The sequence below is a fragment of the Passer domesticus genome, chromosome 14 (genome assembly GCF_036417665.1).
Source record: "Passer domesticus isolate bPasDom1 chromosome 14, bPasDom1.hap1, whole genome shotgun sequence".
NCBI classification, from domain to species: Eukaryota; Metazoa; Chordata; class Aves; order Passeriformes; family Passeridae; genus Passer; species Passer domesticus.
In genome coordinates, this window is record NC_087487.1 from 14,460,640 (window position 1) to 14,472,687 (window position 12,048).

Genomic DNA, 12,048 nt, shown 5'->3' on the forward strand with positions numbered 1-12,048 from the left:
ATCTGAACACAGCAGCTGAAACTCTGTATGAAGCTCCCCAGGGACCTTCCGAGAGGTTGAAACATTTCATTAGATCTTTGATTATGATTTTTGAGTACAAAACTTTGCAGAGGAACTTCCTTTTCATCCTTGCCAACAATTCTCCCTTCTGCCTCTGCCAGCACTCTTTCTTTCCCTGTTTGTCAAATAAGATTTTGTACCTATTCCCCTCAGCTTCTCTTTCTGCTGGTTTCAGTTCCTGATTTTCAGCCATCATTTTGTTTGGACAAGTCTCATCTCTATGTCTCCATTTCCCCAGTTTCCCATTTATTCACTTCAAAAACAAACACTCAAATGTGTTGTTTTTGTGGTGTAGCCCCTAGTCTATCCATCTGACACCTCACACTCAGTGAATGCTGTCTTCTTTTTTTATTTTCTGCCCACTCTCTTTCCTCACTGTCCATCCTACTTAGCCTGATAGATCCACTTGACAAGAAAATGGAATCTTAACTTGCATTTATTAATTGGAATTAGCCATTCAGGTAAGCAAGCAGTTTTCAGCAGTTTTCAGCTCTCTGCAAGCATCTCTACCACTCTGTCATATCTCGTTTGTTTGGTTGGTTTTTTAAGCAGAACAAGTCCTGGCATTTTATTTTTTAAAATTTGCATTCTATTTAGTGAACCACCCTTTTTCTAAATGCCAATATCCTTCACTTACCACAGAATTTTCTCCCAAAGACCATTCCTCAATCTGTTCTTCCACTGTCCTGCATCTCTCTTTCATTCCTTTTCCAGATTTCTGTCTTCCTCCATGGACAACAGTTTTGTTGATGGATGCTCCTTGGAGCCATAACTTCTTTATCATGTTGAAGCAGCCGGGTTTTCTCAATTATTTTTTAATGGGCACACTTTATTTCTAACTTACTTTTAAAGCCTGGTGACTCTTTTGGTAATTCCTTGTGTTGTGGCCCCACAGCCATGCACTTGAGTTGGGTCCTTATTGGATGTACAGGAGGTCATTTGTGGTCCCACAGCAGCTTGCAAAGGCTTTTTATTTAAATAATGTGCCAGCAAAGAACAGATGGGGCATGTGCACCTGTGAAACTCAGTTCTCCCTGCCATCTTCTCTGCTCTCTGGGAATCCCAAACTCATCTGCCTCTGGCTATATTTTGGTTTACTCTCTCAGGTCAGGGATCCTCCTTACAATCCCATTTCAGCAATAAAGGTTTAGAATAAATGTCTGCAGCATTTCCCCTGTAATTCCCTGAGCTGGTTCTTGCTCAAAGCCACAGTGAAGGAAAAAGAAAGAAGCACATTTCATAAGATTAATGCCAGATTTGATGTGCTCCAACAGCAAACCCCACCTTGAAATTTAATTCCAGCCTTCATCCAGGGTGTCCTTTCAAGTCTTGGTTGAACAACTCCAGCTGTGAATTTGACTCCCTCTCTTCAACTCAGACTGACTTTGGGGCACTTGCTACATTACCTTAGATCAAAATACCAAGTTATTAATCTTATCCTTATGTCTAAACATTGCTCAGGTTGTAAAACAGGTATTCTGAGAGTGCTCAAAAACTCTGTTGGAATAGAAATAGAGCATCACAGTAGAAAACCATTCAAACACGAACACTCAGCACAAAGCTGTAGCTAAAGGGACAAATATGAGCCATGAATGAATAAGGAAGGAGATTTAAAAAAGTGCAGAGATGTTACATCTAAATGAAATGTCAGCGAGATGAGTTTGGTTCTTTCTTCAGTTTGGTCATCTAAAACTCAAAGAAAGATGCTGGGAAAATTAGAGAGAGTTCCCAGAATGATTTAAGACCTTGAAAACCTTCTTTATTGTGAGTGGCTTAAACCCTGATCTATTCAGTTTATCCACCAGAATGCAAAGAGCTGGCTGCAGCCTTCCACTTGGGTTAGAGATTGCTCACATTTACAGCTCTTTAATCCCATCACAGTGGGAGCCCATCCTGGGTATGCTCAGACTGGCAATGTGGTGTGTGTTAAAGAGGCAGGTAAATAAACCTTTCAGCAGCAGACCTGCAGGTGTGATGAAGTCTCTGTCACTTGAGATGTCTAAGTCAAGACTCAGCATCTCTTGAGATGCACAGGTAGGACTCACAGGCATGCCTGCAGTGTGGATACTGCTGGAAGAGGTTCTGTGGTCTGGTTAACAAATGCTGTTTAAATAAATTAGCAGAGTCATTGCTTCAGGCCCTAAAAATCTATTAATACTTTCAATTTCTGATCTTTTTAACCATCACGCCTCCTTCTTACAAACCACATGCCCGAAACTGCGGTCAGATCATGAGTTAATTATGCCTGAGTACAGCTCTGGATTGTACAACTGAGAAATCCAAGGCAGCAGAACTTAATTGGCTTTTCCAAGGGCATCCAGCAAATGACTGGCCAAGCCAGCCACCGAACCCAGGGGAGCTGGTGCTTTCTCACTGCATCTCACACTTCCAGCTGCTCATGACAGCACCAGCAGGCGTGGAGGCCTTTGAAGCTTCCTGAAGGCTGTGCTTTGACTCAGCATTACCTGATTCTGTGTCAAGGGGAATATCTCACCAGTGACAGCCCATCAATGGCAACGGATGAGCCTGGCTCCTGGCACAGATGTGCCATCTGTGATGGCCCCACCTGTGAACTCCAGTGCCTTTTATCTGGGTGGAGGAGAGAGGGTCACGTTCCACCCCTCGCCCTCCATTTCAGCAGCTCAGTGGAGCTGCCATCACATTCTGCTCCTTTTTGACCATATAATTTGTTGTGTTTAAAATTGTTCCGTTTATTTCCCAGATCTGCTGCCATCAAAGGTTCAACAGCCCTTGGTTTATCCATTACAAGTGGCAGCAATTATTTCCCCCACGCTGACTCTTGGTGAGAGCTGGGAGGGCGTGAGGTGACCTTGTCCCCAGAACTGCTGCAGAGGATGGCACAAACACCCCAGTGCCTTTGTACAGCTCCACAGTGATCACCCACCTTGGAGGAAGGGAATTTTTTCCCAAAGTGCAAGCGGTGGAGTGAACATCCCCAAAGGCCCAGCTAAACATCTGCTTTGGATAAAAGCTGAGGGAAAAAACCTGCAAGTTTGGCAGTGCTGCAGCCCAAGCGAGTGCCTGGGGTTGCTTTGTGCAGAGACAGTGCTGGGAGCTCAACTAGAGCTTGTTGTGTCACCTCTGCCTGGCAAGCCCAGCAAAGGAGAAAAATGTCAAAACGACAAAGCTGAGAAAGCTCCCACGAAGCCAGAACAGTGCAGAAATCCAAGCTGTTGACAGAATGCTTGAAGGAGCCTGCTGGAACCAGAGCCCATGAGCACACCAAAACCTGGGTGAGGAAAACACTGGTCCCACCAACAGCACTTTACCTGCTCTGGCTAGGGAAGTCCCTCCCATAGATTTGGGGATTTGTTTGGCTGTGTTTCCAGAGTGATCATTACAGTGAGGGTCACATGTTGGCATTTCTGACCCCTCTGGAGACCAATCCTCAGCACACCACAACTTCCCTGCTGAGAGGTTAATTCTGCCAGTGGGCCCACACTTCACCCTGGACACTGCCAAGGACCTACCTGAAACTTCCATCTTTGCCCTTTATATTTTATACTTTTTCAATTAGATATACATTGATTTGAAATTAAAGTTTTCCAGGAGGTTTAACCAAAAGCATTGAGCTCTCCAGAGAGTCTCCATGGCTTGGTGGTGGGATGGGATGCTGTGAGAAAGGACAATATCAGTCAAGCACAGAGAATTGAGGTGAGCTATGAAATGTCCCAGCCTGTGTCAGGCTGGGTGATGCAAAGTTCCTGCCTGGCTTTAAGCACTACTCCTCTGCAAATGTGCAAAATGGAGCAAGCAACCATCCCTTCCCCACAGGGATCTGGGAAGAATAAAGACTGCCAGGCAATGGATGGTAAAGGAGTCAGGGCTGCTGTAGATATGTGAGATGGTTGGATTGACTGCCCTCGTGAAAGCAGCAGAATCTTCCTGTGCAAGACTTGTGATAAATTGAATGAGAAGGCTCATGCAGACCATCTATTAGCAGCTGGCCCCTGCAAGGGCTCCAGAAAACAAATGCTGTTGCAAGATGATCTCTTTTCACAGGAAAAGAACTCATGCCTTTCCCTTTTTCCCCTCTTTACATTGAGAACCACCAAACAGCAAACACACCACCAGCTTTTTTAAGTGGTTGTTTTTCAGAAGCGCTGTTGGCTCACCTGTTGTCCCTCCAACTTGCTGGAAATGGGGTTAAATCTAGGAGATGAAAAAATAGAAAAACAACCTGGGAGTGCTGTGCATGTACAGCAGGATGAACGAGGGGAATCAGATGGCAGAACAGACGACATGCGGTAGCTCTCGGCTCTCCCATCCATCCTCTTCCCCAGCCAACCAATTCCCTCCAAATGACAAAAATACATGCTATTTTTGCCTTCCTGATTAGTTTGTTTCAGTAAATCCCACTTCACAGATAGACCCAGCTCACTTTAATTAGCTTTGGCACATTGACAAGGAGAGGAAAGAAAACACCACAGGACAGTGCTGTCTGGACACACATCGCCAAGCAGTGACAAAAATAAACCATTTTGCTACATAACAGCTAAGTGCTTCCTGACTGCCTGCTTTTATCCTTGTAAGCTTCTACCTAGCCAGTGAAATCAGTCTGACCAATCCAATTCTTTACTGAACAATACCTATTTTTCTTCTCTTACTAGTAAAAGGTTCTAAGCCCAGCAAAATCAGTGCCCATTTGGAGTTGGTTTTATTTTGATTCTTCCACACCCCACCCCCTCCTTTCACAATCTCTCCCATAGTTTCCACATCCCATAGTATATTTCATCTCCTGCCTGTTCAGGGCAATCTGGTCATTGCTAGGCAACATGTCATCATAAATATTTCATCGGCAGAGGAGTGTTCAGAGATGCAGCCAAAAATCTTTGTCTGGAGCTGCTTCCATGGTCTCCTTTTGCTCCCATCCCCTCAGGGGTGCAGCAGCACACACCAGCTCTGGATCCCACACAGAGGGGATGACCAGGATCGTGCAGGACAGAGGTGTGGGCTTCTCAGCCAGCATCATGCCTTGACCCAGTGCTCAGCAGTTTCTGCAGGCTGCCCTTTAGCTGCAGAAGCTAAAGGAGAAAGTTGCTGCACCCTGCCCTGCCCAGCCTCCAGGGGTTTGGACTTAATACTGTCCCTCAAAAGCAGGTTTAGAAAAATTTAGAAACCCCAACCAGATTTCACAGTGCCATGGGCATGCTCATCCTTACTTCCAGGACCTCCAGAGCTCTCTACCCCAAAATAGCCACATCTCTGTATCCTTTTGCTTGGAGAAGAATCCCACCTGGAAGGTGTGAACTGAGGGACACCAGCAGATGAGGCTCTGGAGGTGGCTGAGCAGCTCTTGCTGGGAAGTTGCAGCATTTTGTCAGTAAATCCTTAACTGTGTGAAGAGCCCTCCCTCGTGCAGTTGTCTGTCACGCTGTCATTTTTCACAGTTCCCTTATCTAAAATGAACCTGGCCTGCCTGTCTTTCCAAGGCTCTGTGGCTGATTATTGCTGCTCTAAGAGCTACAGATTCAGTGTTAGGAACCTGACATAAAAGTGGAACCACTCTGCCTGGTGGGCTGCCTGTTTCTTAACCACACATTCAGGATGGGCATCCAGATTCCCTGGTGCCCCCCAAAAGGGTTTGTGTTGGCTGGTCAGAGCTGTCTGGGACTGTGGCAATGGATGTTTCTAAAATAAAGCAGCCATGTGGTAAGCACTTCATGGCAGAGGTTACCTACAAGTGCCAGAAAATGTCACATTAGGAGGGTGGCAAAGATCAGCCTGGGAGTGAGAATTATCGCATCATGGAGAGCACTACAATAAAACTGCAGCTGTTTTCTCCTACTGCTGATTTTTGCAAGCACTAAAGGGACCCAGCTTGGGTCCCACTGGGCTATGACCCAGTGCCTTACACAGACATATCCTTTATAATGTTGTAAAGCAAAGACTTGCTGCCCTAAAAAGCAGCTTATCCATTGACACCAGCCTGAGCAGCTTTAACTTCACCAGTCCTTCCACTCATGATTTGGAGAAAGGTTTTGTGACCATGGCACCCTGAAAGGTCTCAGCTCTGCTCCAGAGGAAAATGAGATCTTTCCTCTCCTGCTTCCAGAAGAGTCCTGGTGTGGTCTGCCAGGACCTTCCTCGGGGCTGCTCTGCAGCAAAGCCTCTGCCTCACCTCCCTGCTTCACCTTTGAGACACCAGCTCATCCAGGATTTGCTCAATGCATGGAAGAGCAATGGGAATTTGACAGATTAACTGAGTACTCTCCTGTCTAGACTCCCTGTCAAGCCAAATACAATCTTAAAACAAATGACCTACTGCAACAGGCTACTGCTCACGCCTGGATGTTAACAAGAGGAAAGACAAGTGCAGGGAGGTATTTTGAGTTTGTCTATTTGCTTTCTTTAGCTCAGTGACGTGAACTTGTGGCTGTTTATGGTGCAGAATTTTGCCTGCTAGAAGAGCAACCTCATCACTTGCTGCGTGCTGTGCCTCCTGTGGGCGTGGGAAACCCATTACTCAGGCACCAGTGTTGTGCCTCTGATTGGAATGCTTTCATCACGTCTGCCTGCAGATCATCAATCAGGATTTTTATTTCTTTGCAAGCCAAGAAAGAGGTGATGTTGGAAGAACCCCTCTGGAGATACTATTAGCTGAAAGAAGCAAGCAAGAAAAATATGAATACGTTACTAGGCATGTGGGAATGTGATGATTTCAGATCAAAACCTCGGTGTTTTGTAACTCTGTGATGTTTTTATTTTAAATGCTTTAAGAGAATTTTATTGCCAGATGAAAGTGCCCAACCCTAGAAAGGTTCTGAGGCAAAGCCATGTTTTATAAAAGTTGTGGAGACAGGAAATTCAACTCTTCCCAGTCTCTTTCCTAAGAAAAGTGCTACTGGGTGTCCCAAGTTAAATGGCACCAGGTGATCTCAGAGAAGAGCCAGCTCATTAGCGAGAGTTTTGGAGATGAGAAAGGGGAAGTTGGGCCTCATCACCATGAGATTAAAATCAAGCAAAATGTGCCAGAGGCACCAAAGTAGCCCTGTGGGTAAAAGTAATGGTGGGAAGTGCCAGGGAGCCCCACGTGCCTGCAGCTCAGGTGCCAGCAGTGCAGATGCTGCCCGGCTGGAGCTGGCTCACACAGCTCTGCAGAGCGCTGAATTATGGTGCCCAGACACAGCCACGGTGACAGCAGTAAAATGTCAGGACCTGGGCAGCTGTGAGGCTGGGACAGGCTCCTCTCAGTCTGCTGCCTGAGCTGAGGGACAGGAGCAGGAGCCTGAGAGTGAGGAGAAGCCAGCACTGCTACCCCGGCCCTGCCAGGACAAGGATGGCACTGCCAACCTGGGGCTCATCTATCCTGGGAGAGCTCTGCTGGTAGGAGATGACCTTTAGGAGTCCTGCTAATCCATTAGGCTCTGCAGGGACTCTTGGGATTAATTGCTATCAGCCAAGAAGATGCTCCTTGTCCAGCATCGGTCAAAGGCATATTTGATTCTCTGATTAGTTTCCAAAATTTGTCAAAAAATATATCTGCAGATCCTGACCTTCCCTGGAAAGGACAAATCCATGAACAGAACTTTTTATTTTTTTATAAGGATATAAAAATGGCTGTACTCATCTGAAGCAGACATCAGCTTTGCTCTGGTTTCTGTCTAACAGTGAACAGCAGCAGAAGCTTTTTGTATTGGAAGAGAGGAAACATCTCTCTGTGTCCTTTCACCTTCAGGCTGTGGTACTGATGCACTTCTTCAGGCAATGTTTAAGTCCTTCTTTTTAATGACTCTTGACAGGTTGTTCTGGCCGTGAATATTTTCAGCCCCCACACTATCCTGTGGCAGTATATTTCAGTTTAACTATGTGTGCAAAATGCTCATTTGCTTGACTCTGCAATTTCAGAGTTGCACATAATGATCCCTTGTTCTTCTACTGCAAGAGCAGCAAATAATTGTTTCCTCCTCACCTTCCCTCTGGCACACTTTGCTACAGTTCCAGTTCTCCCCAGATTTTTTGGTGTAGCTGTGCTGTCATGAGAGCAGGTTGATTTTGCTGTGGTTAATCTACCTAGTGCAGGCAGCAGTGAGCTGTGACAGTGGAGGGATGTGGCTGGTGCCATGGGTCAATAGACTGTGAGTTTGTGCAGCTCACAGAGCTGTCTATTCCATGGGACCTCCACTACTGCTGTGTGTGCTGGGTGCATTAGATCTGGCACAGATGTGCCTCCCAAGATTACAGCTTATCTTAGATGGGACAGCATTCCAGTTCAAGGAGTCGCCCTTTCAGTGGTGCTGTCTGGGCTCTGAATGTCTATTAGTGTGACTGAAGGTGTGCTGAAGGCCCAGCTGGTATTTGAAGACTTGGGCTGGATATTGACTGCAAACAGCATCTCAAGATGGGAATTGGATGCTTTGAAAACCCCTAATTTTCAGAAGCCCCTGACAACTCTGAGCTAACCTCCAGCTTGCTTTAAAAATGAATCCAGCCTGGAAGGACTCTGCAAGCACACAGCCTATTGTTGCCACCACTTTTCCTTCCTGTACAATACCAAGAAGAATTAAAGGCCCTGGTATGTTTTTTTGCCCCAAACAATCATATATAATACAGAGTGCAGGATTGAAATTCTGCTTGCCTGCTTTGGTGTTGTCAGAAACACAGCTGAAGTCAATGCTTACTTTGCCACAGAGCAGAGCCAGCCTCAAAATACAGCAATTGGTGTTGTCACCCCTGGAGTTAAATACCTCCAGACAGTGAGGGCAGTTCAGGGCTGAACCCATCCTGTGTCTCAGCTGGAGAAGCCAGTCATGAATCATCAGGGCTTAATGAATGCTGTGCTGAGGATTATGCATGGATGCAAGAGGCAGCATCCAAATTCTCCACCAGAAAGGAGCTGATTGCTTTCAATTTTTCATTCTTGTTTGTTGTTTGTTTGTTTTGTTTGTTTTTTTTAATATGCAAATTAAGGGAGTTTCCCCAGCCTGAGTTCAGAGAACAGTTTTTGTGTTAGGATCTTGGTTATGACATTTGATTTGGCAGGGCAGCCTCACCTGATGCTAACTTTTTATTAAGGCAAAATACAGACTTACAATGAGGTCACTATGCACTAAAATTTCTGTTTAACTTGTCACCTTTAATTAAATCATTTCATGTATTTGGAGGAATAGCCAGTTCCAGTACAATCTCTTTGAAGGGATTTTTTCCAAATGCAAGACCATTAGACAAATGGTTTCATTTTATGCCAGCTGAGCTTATTCCTCAGAACAAACAGACAAGAGAGCTTTTTGTTTCTCCTAATTATGGGCATGGGAAGGCATTGGGAATGACGTCGGGCATGGCACCTCAGAGAGGATGTTGGAGAAGGTCATGGTCTCTAATCATGTAGCACCTTTTTCCTTTGAATAGAGCAGAGAAATTGTGAGTGGAGAAGCTCCCATTTATTCCCTGGTTCATCTGATTCTGTCTGGTCTGGAGTCATCCTGCTTTAATCTCCAGTGGTTTTTTCCCTTCCAGTTGCATCCTTCTTTCAGAATTAAAGGCATTTTCAGGGTTATGTCCATTTCCATCAGGTATAAGACTATTCCTTCATTGACTTCTCCCATTTGTCTCAGATTAATTTGATTTCATCTTACCCTGACAGTGATTATTTTTCTTCCTTTCTCTAAAGCAAAATCCAAACAGAACCATTTAGGAGCCCATATTGGCAGAGAAGATGGGGTAAGAAGGGTATTAAAGCACTGGAATAACCAAGGAGAGAGCTCAAAGCTAATGTCAGGGGAGCACAGACATTATTCCTGTGACCTTCTCTCAGGCCATCTTTGTTTTGAGTACTCCCAAATTCCTCTCAGCTGTGGTGAGTCCCTTGTCACTCCTCAAACATCAGCAGTGTTTACCAAGGAGCAGTGTGGCTCAGGTGGATGGCAGAAGGTCTTGGAAGTAAAACAGCTGTCCTCCATCACGGCAGCATCCTGGAGAAGGAGTGGCATCCTCCATGCTGGGGTGAAGTCAAACAGCACTGACTTCCACCAGGAGCAGAACATCCTTATTTGTTACAAGAAAGAAAAAAAAAAATCCTCTTTAGCCACATCAGCGAAGTGATGGCCAAGTGTTCTCTTTAATCCTCCTTAATCATGGTGTTGCTGATTAACATTTGAATAGAGCTTCTAATTAGAAAGAAGACACACAGACAATCTCACCCTGCTGAGGAGGTGAATTCTCAGCTCCTACCACTCATTCCTGCATATGCTGCCCTGATTAGGGCTTGAATAGGACAATGATTAAAGAGGCCACTGCCACTGTGCAACCTCTCGGTAGCACAGCTACGTTCAAGGATTTATTTTCAGCTGAGACTTGAATAAATGTTTTGCAAATGTGAGCCACTCCTTCGGAATGGGAAGAGCTTTTAAACACTTCTGAAGCACTATTCCATCTTGTTCCTGGTTTTATCACACTGATCTCCGCCTCTGTAGAACATGCCCTGTTTGACCATAATGTATTTCAATTAGGATTGTGGTTTAAGCATATGTATTTTACTTGCTCATCTTTTTCATTATTCAAAAGCACCTGAAGCCTGGTGAAAACCTGGACAGTGTGCTATTGAAAAATCACTTCTACTTTCTTGAGTGAAGTGGTTTTTTCAAGTTCTTCCATCCATTATATAATTTATTTTGCTTATTAATTTGCATTAGGGTTAACCAAAGTCAGGGCTGCTTCGCTAGGAACCATTTGCATTCAAAGAAGATCATACTCATAGTCTCCTAGGAATTTTTGATGTCTGCTTCTGTCAATTATATCAATCCACTTAGAAAGACAGCCTTTCTGCCTAACCACATTACAGAGCTGGGCAACAAAATTATCACAATTGACCTAAGTCTTGCTGGACATGGGTGAACAGCCACCTACTGACTGTGCCCTCCTGGTTACAGAGCACTGCCAGGTGAATTCCTGCTGCAGCAGCCTAAGGCATGACAGCCCCTGGCTGTTCTGCTGCCCCTCTGCCACAGCTCAGCAGCTCTGTCTCACACAGGGCAAGGGTGGCTCTGAAGGATGCCAGAGCCTGCCTGGGTGCCCTTCTGAGGAGGGGGCAACACCCTAAACCACCCCAGAAACATTCATACAAACCCATCTTTCAGGTACCTCTCCCTCCCAGACATCTGAGTTAGGAGGGTGGGAGACCTCCTGCAGCTCAGTGCATTGTGAGATTATTCTCTCCTCTAGACATTAAGTTAGATAAAGAAGATGGAGAGTGTTTTGTGGCCTGCAGCATGTGGAATGGATCTTTTCTAGGCCCTTCTGCACTAAATTCCCTTTGTTGTCCTCATTTTTTCCCAGACAGAGCTGCAAAATCATCCTTCTTTCAGAATTAAAGGCATTTTCATAAATGGCATCTGGACAATATTTTCCATCCAGGTACCCAAAATTAGGCTTTGTGACAGAAGTGGACTCATTATGAGGAAGGCAGTGAGCTTTTGTATCTTGGAATCATTACCAGGCTGTGTGGAACAGAGACAGGAACAGGTGAAAAGGGAGAGGCAAAGCTTGCAGTGTAAGATCAATGCTCTGATTCAACCGTGGGGAAGAAGCAGAGAGATTTTACATAAAGCTATGGTAAAAAAAAAAAACAATCTCAGAGAGATGCTTCACTTCAGAAAAGCCTTTTCTGTAGACCTGGGCTATAGCTGCCTAAATCTGCAAAAAGGCAATTAGCCAGGGGTTTTATTTATTTATTTACTTTTCACCTCATCACAAAAGCAGAAACTCTGCTGTGGTGCTCACCAGAACCTGCCAGGTACACACTTAAGTTTATCTGATAGAGAGACACTGGTCCCTTGGCCTGGTTCATCTCCTGGGGCCACAGGGTCTCCAGATGGCCCCAAGTGCCTGCAATTGTCAGGACAAAATGGAAAATTGTTCAATTGACTTGACATTGAATGTCCCACAGCAACAGCAAGGGAGTGGGGAGAGAAGAGGAGAAGAGAAGAGGAGAGGAGAGGAGAGGAGAGGAGAGGAGAGGAGAGGAGAGGA

General features: G+C 45.3%; 1 long non-coding RNA gene across 2 annotated transcripts; it reads right to left on the reverse strand.

Moving 5' to 3' along the window:
- Nucleotides 1-9,138: 9,138 nt before the first annotated feature.
- LOC135281008 (uncharacterized) lies at nucleotides 9,139-11,393 on the reverse strand. Of its 2 annotated transcripts, XR_010347794.1 has the most exons (3): nucleotides 11,161-11,393; nucleotides 9,918-10,065; nucleotides 9,139-9,685 (listed from the first exon to the last, which is right to left on the reverse strand). It is a non-coding gene; the product is annotated as an uncharacterized LOC135281008 (long non-coding RNA). The 2 variants fall into 2 exon arrangements; XR_010347793.1 differs by lacking the exon at nucleotides 9,139-9,685 and having other exon boundaries at nucleotides 9,813-10,065.
- Nucleotides 11,394-12,048: the final 655 nt, after the last annotated feature.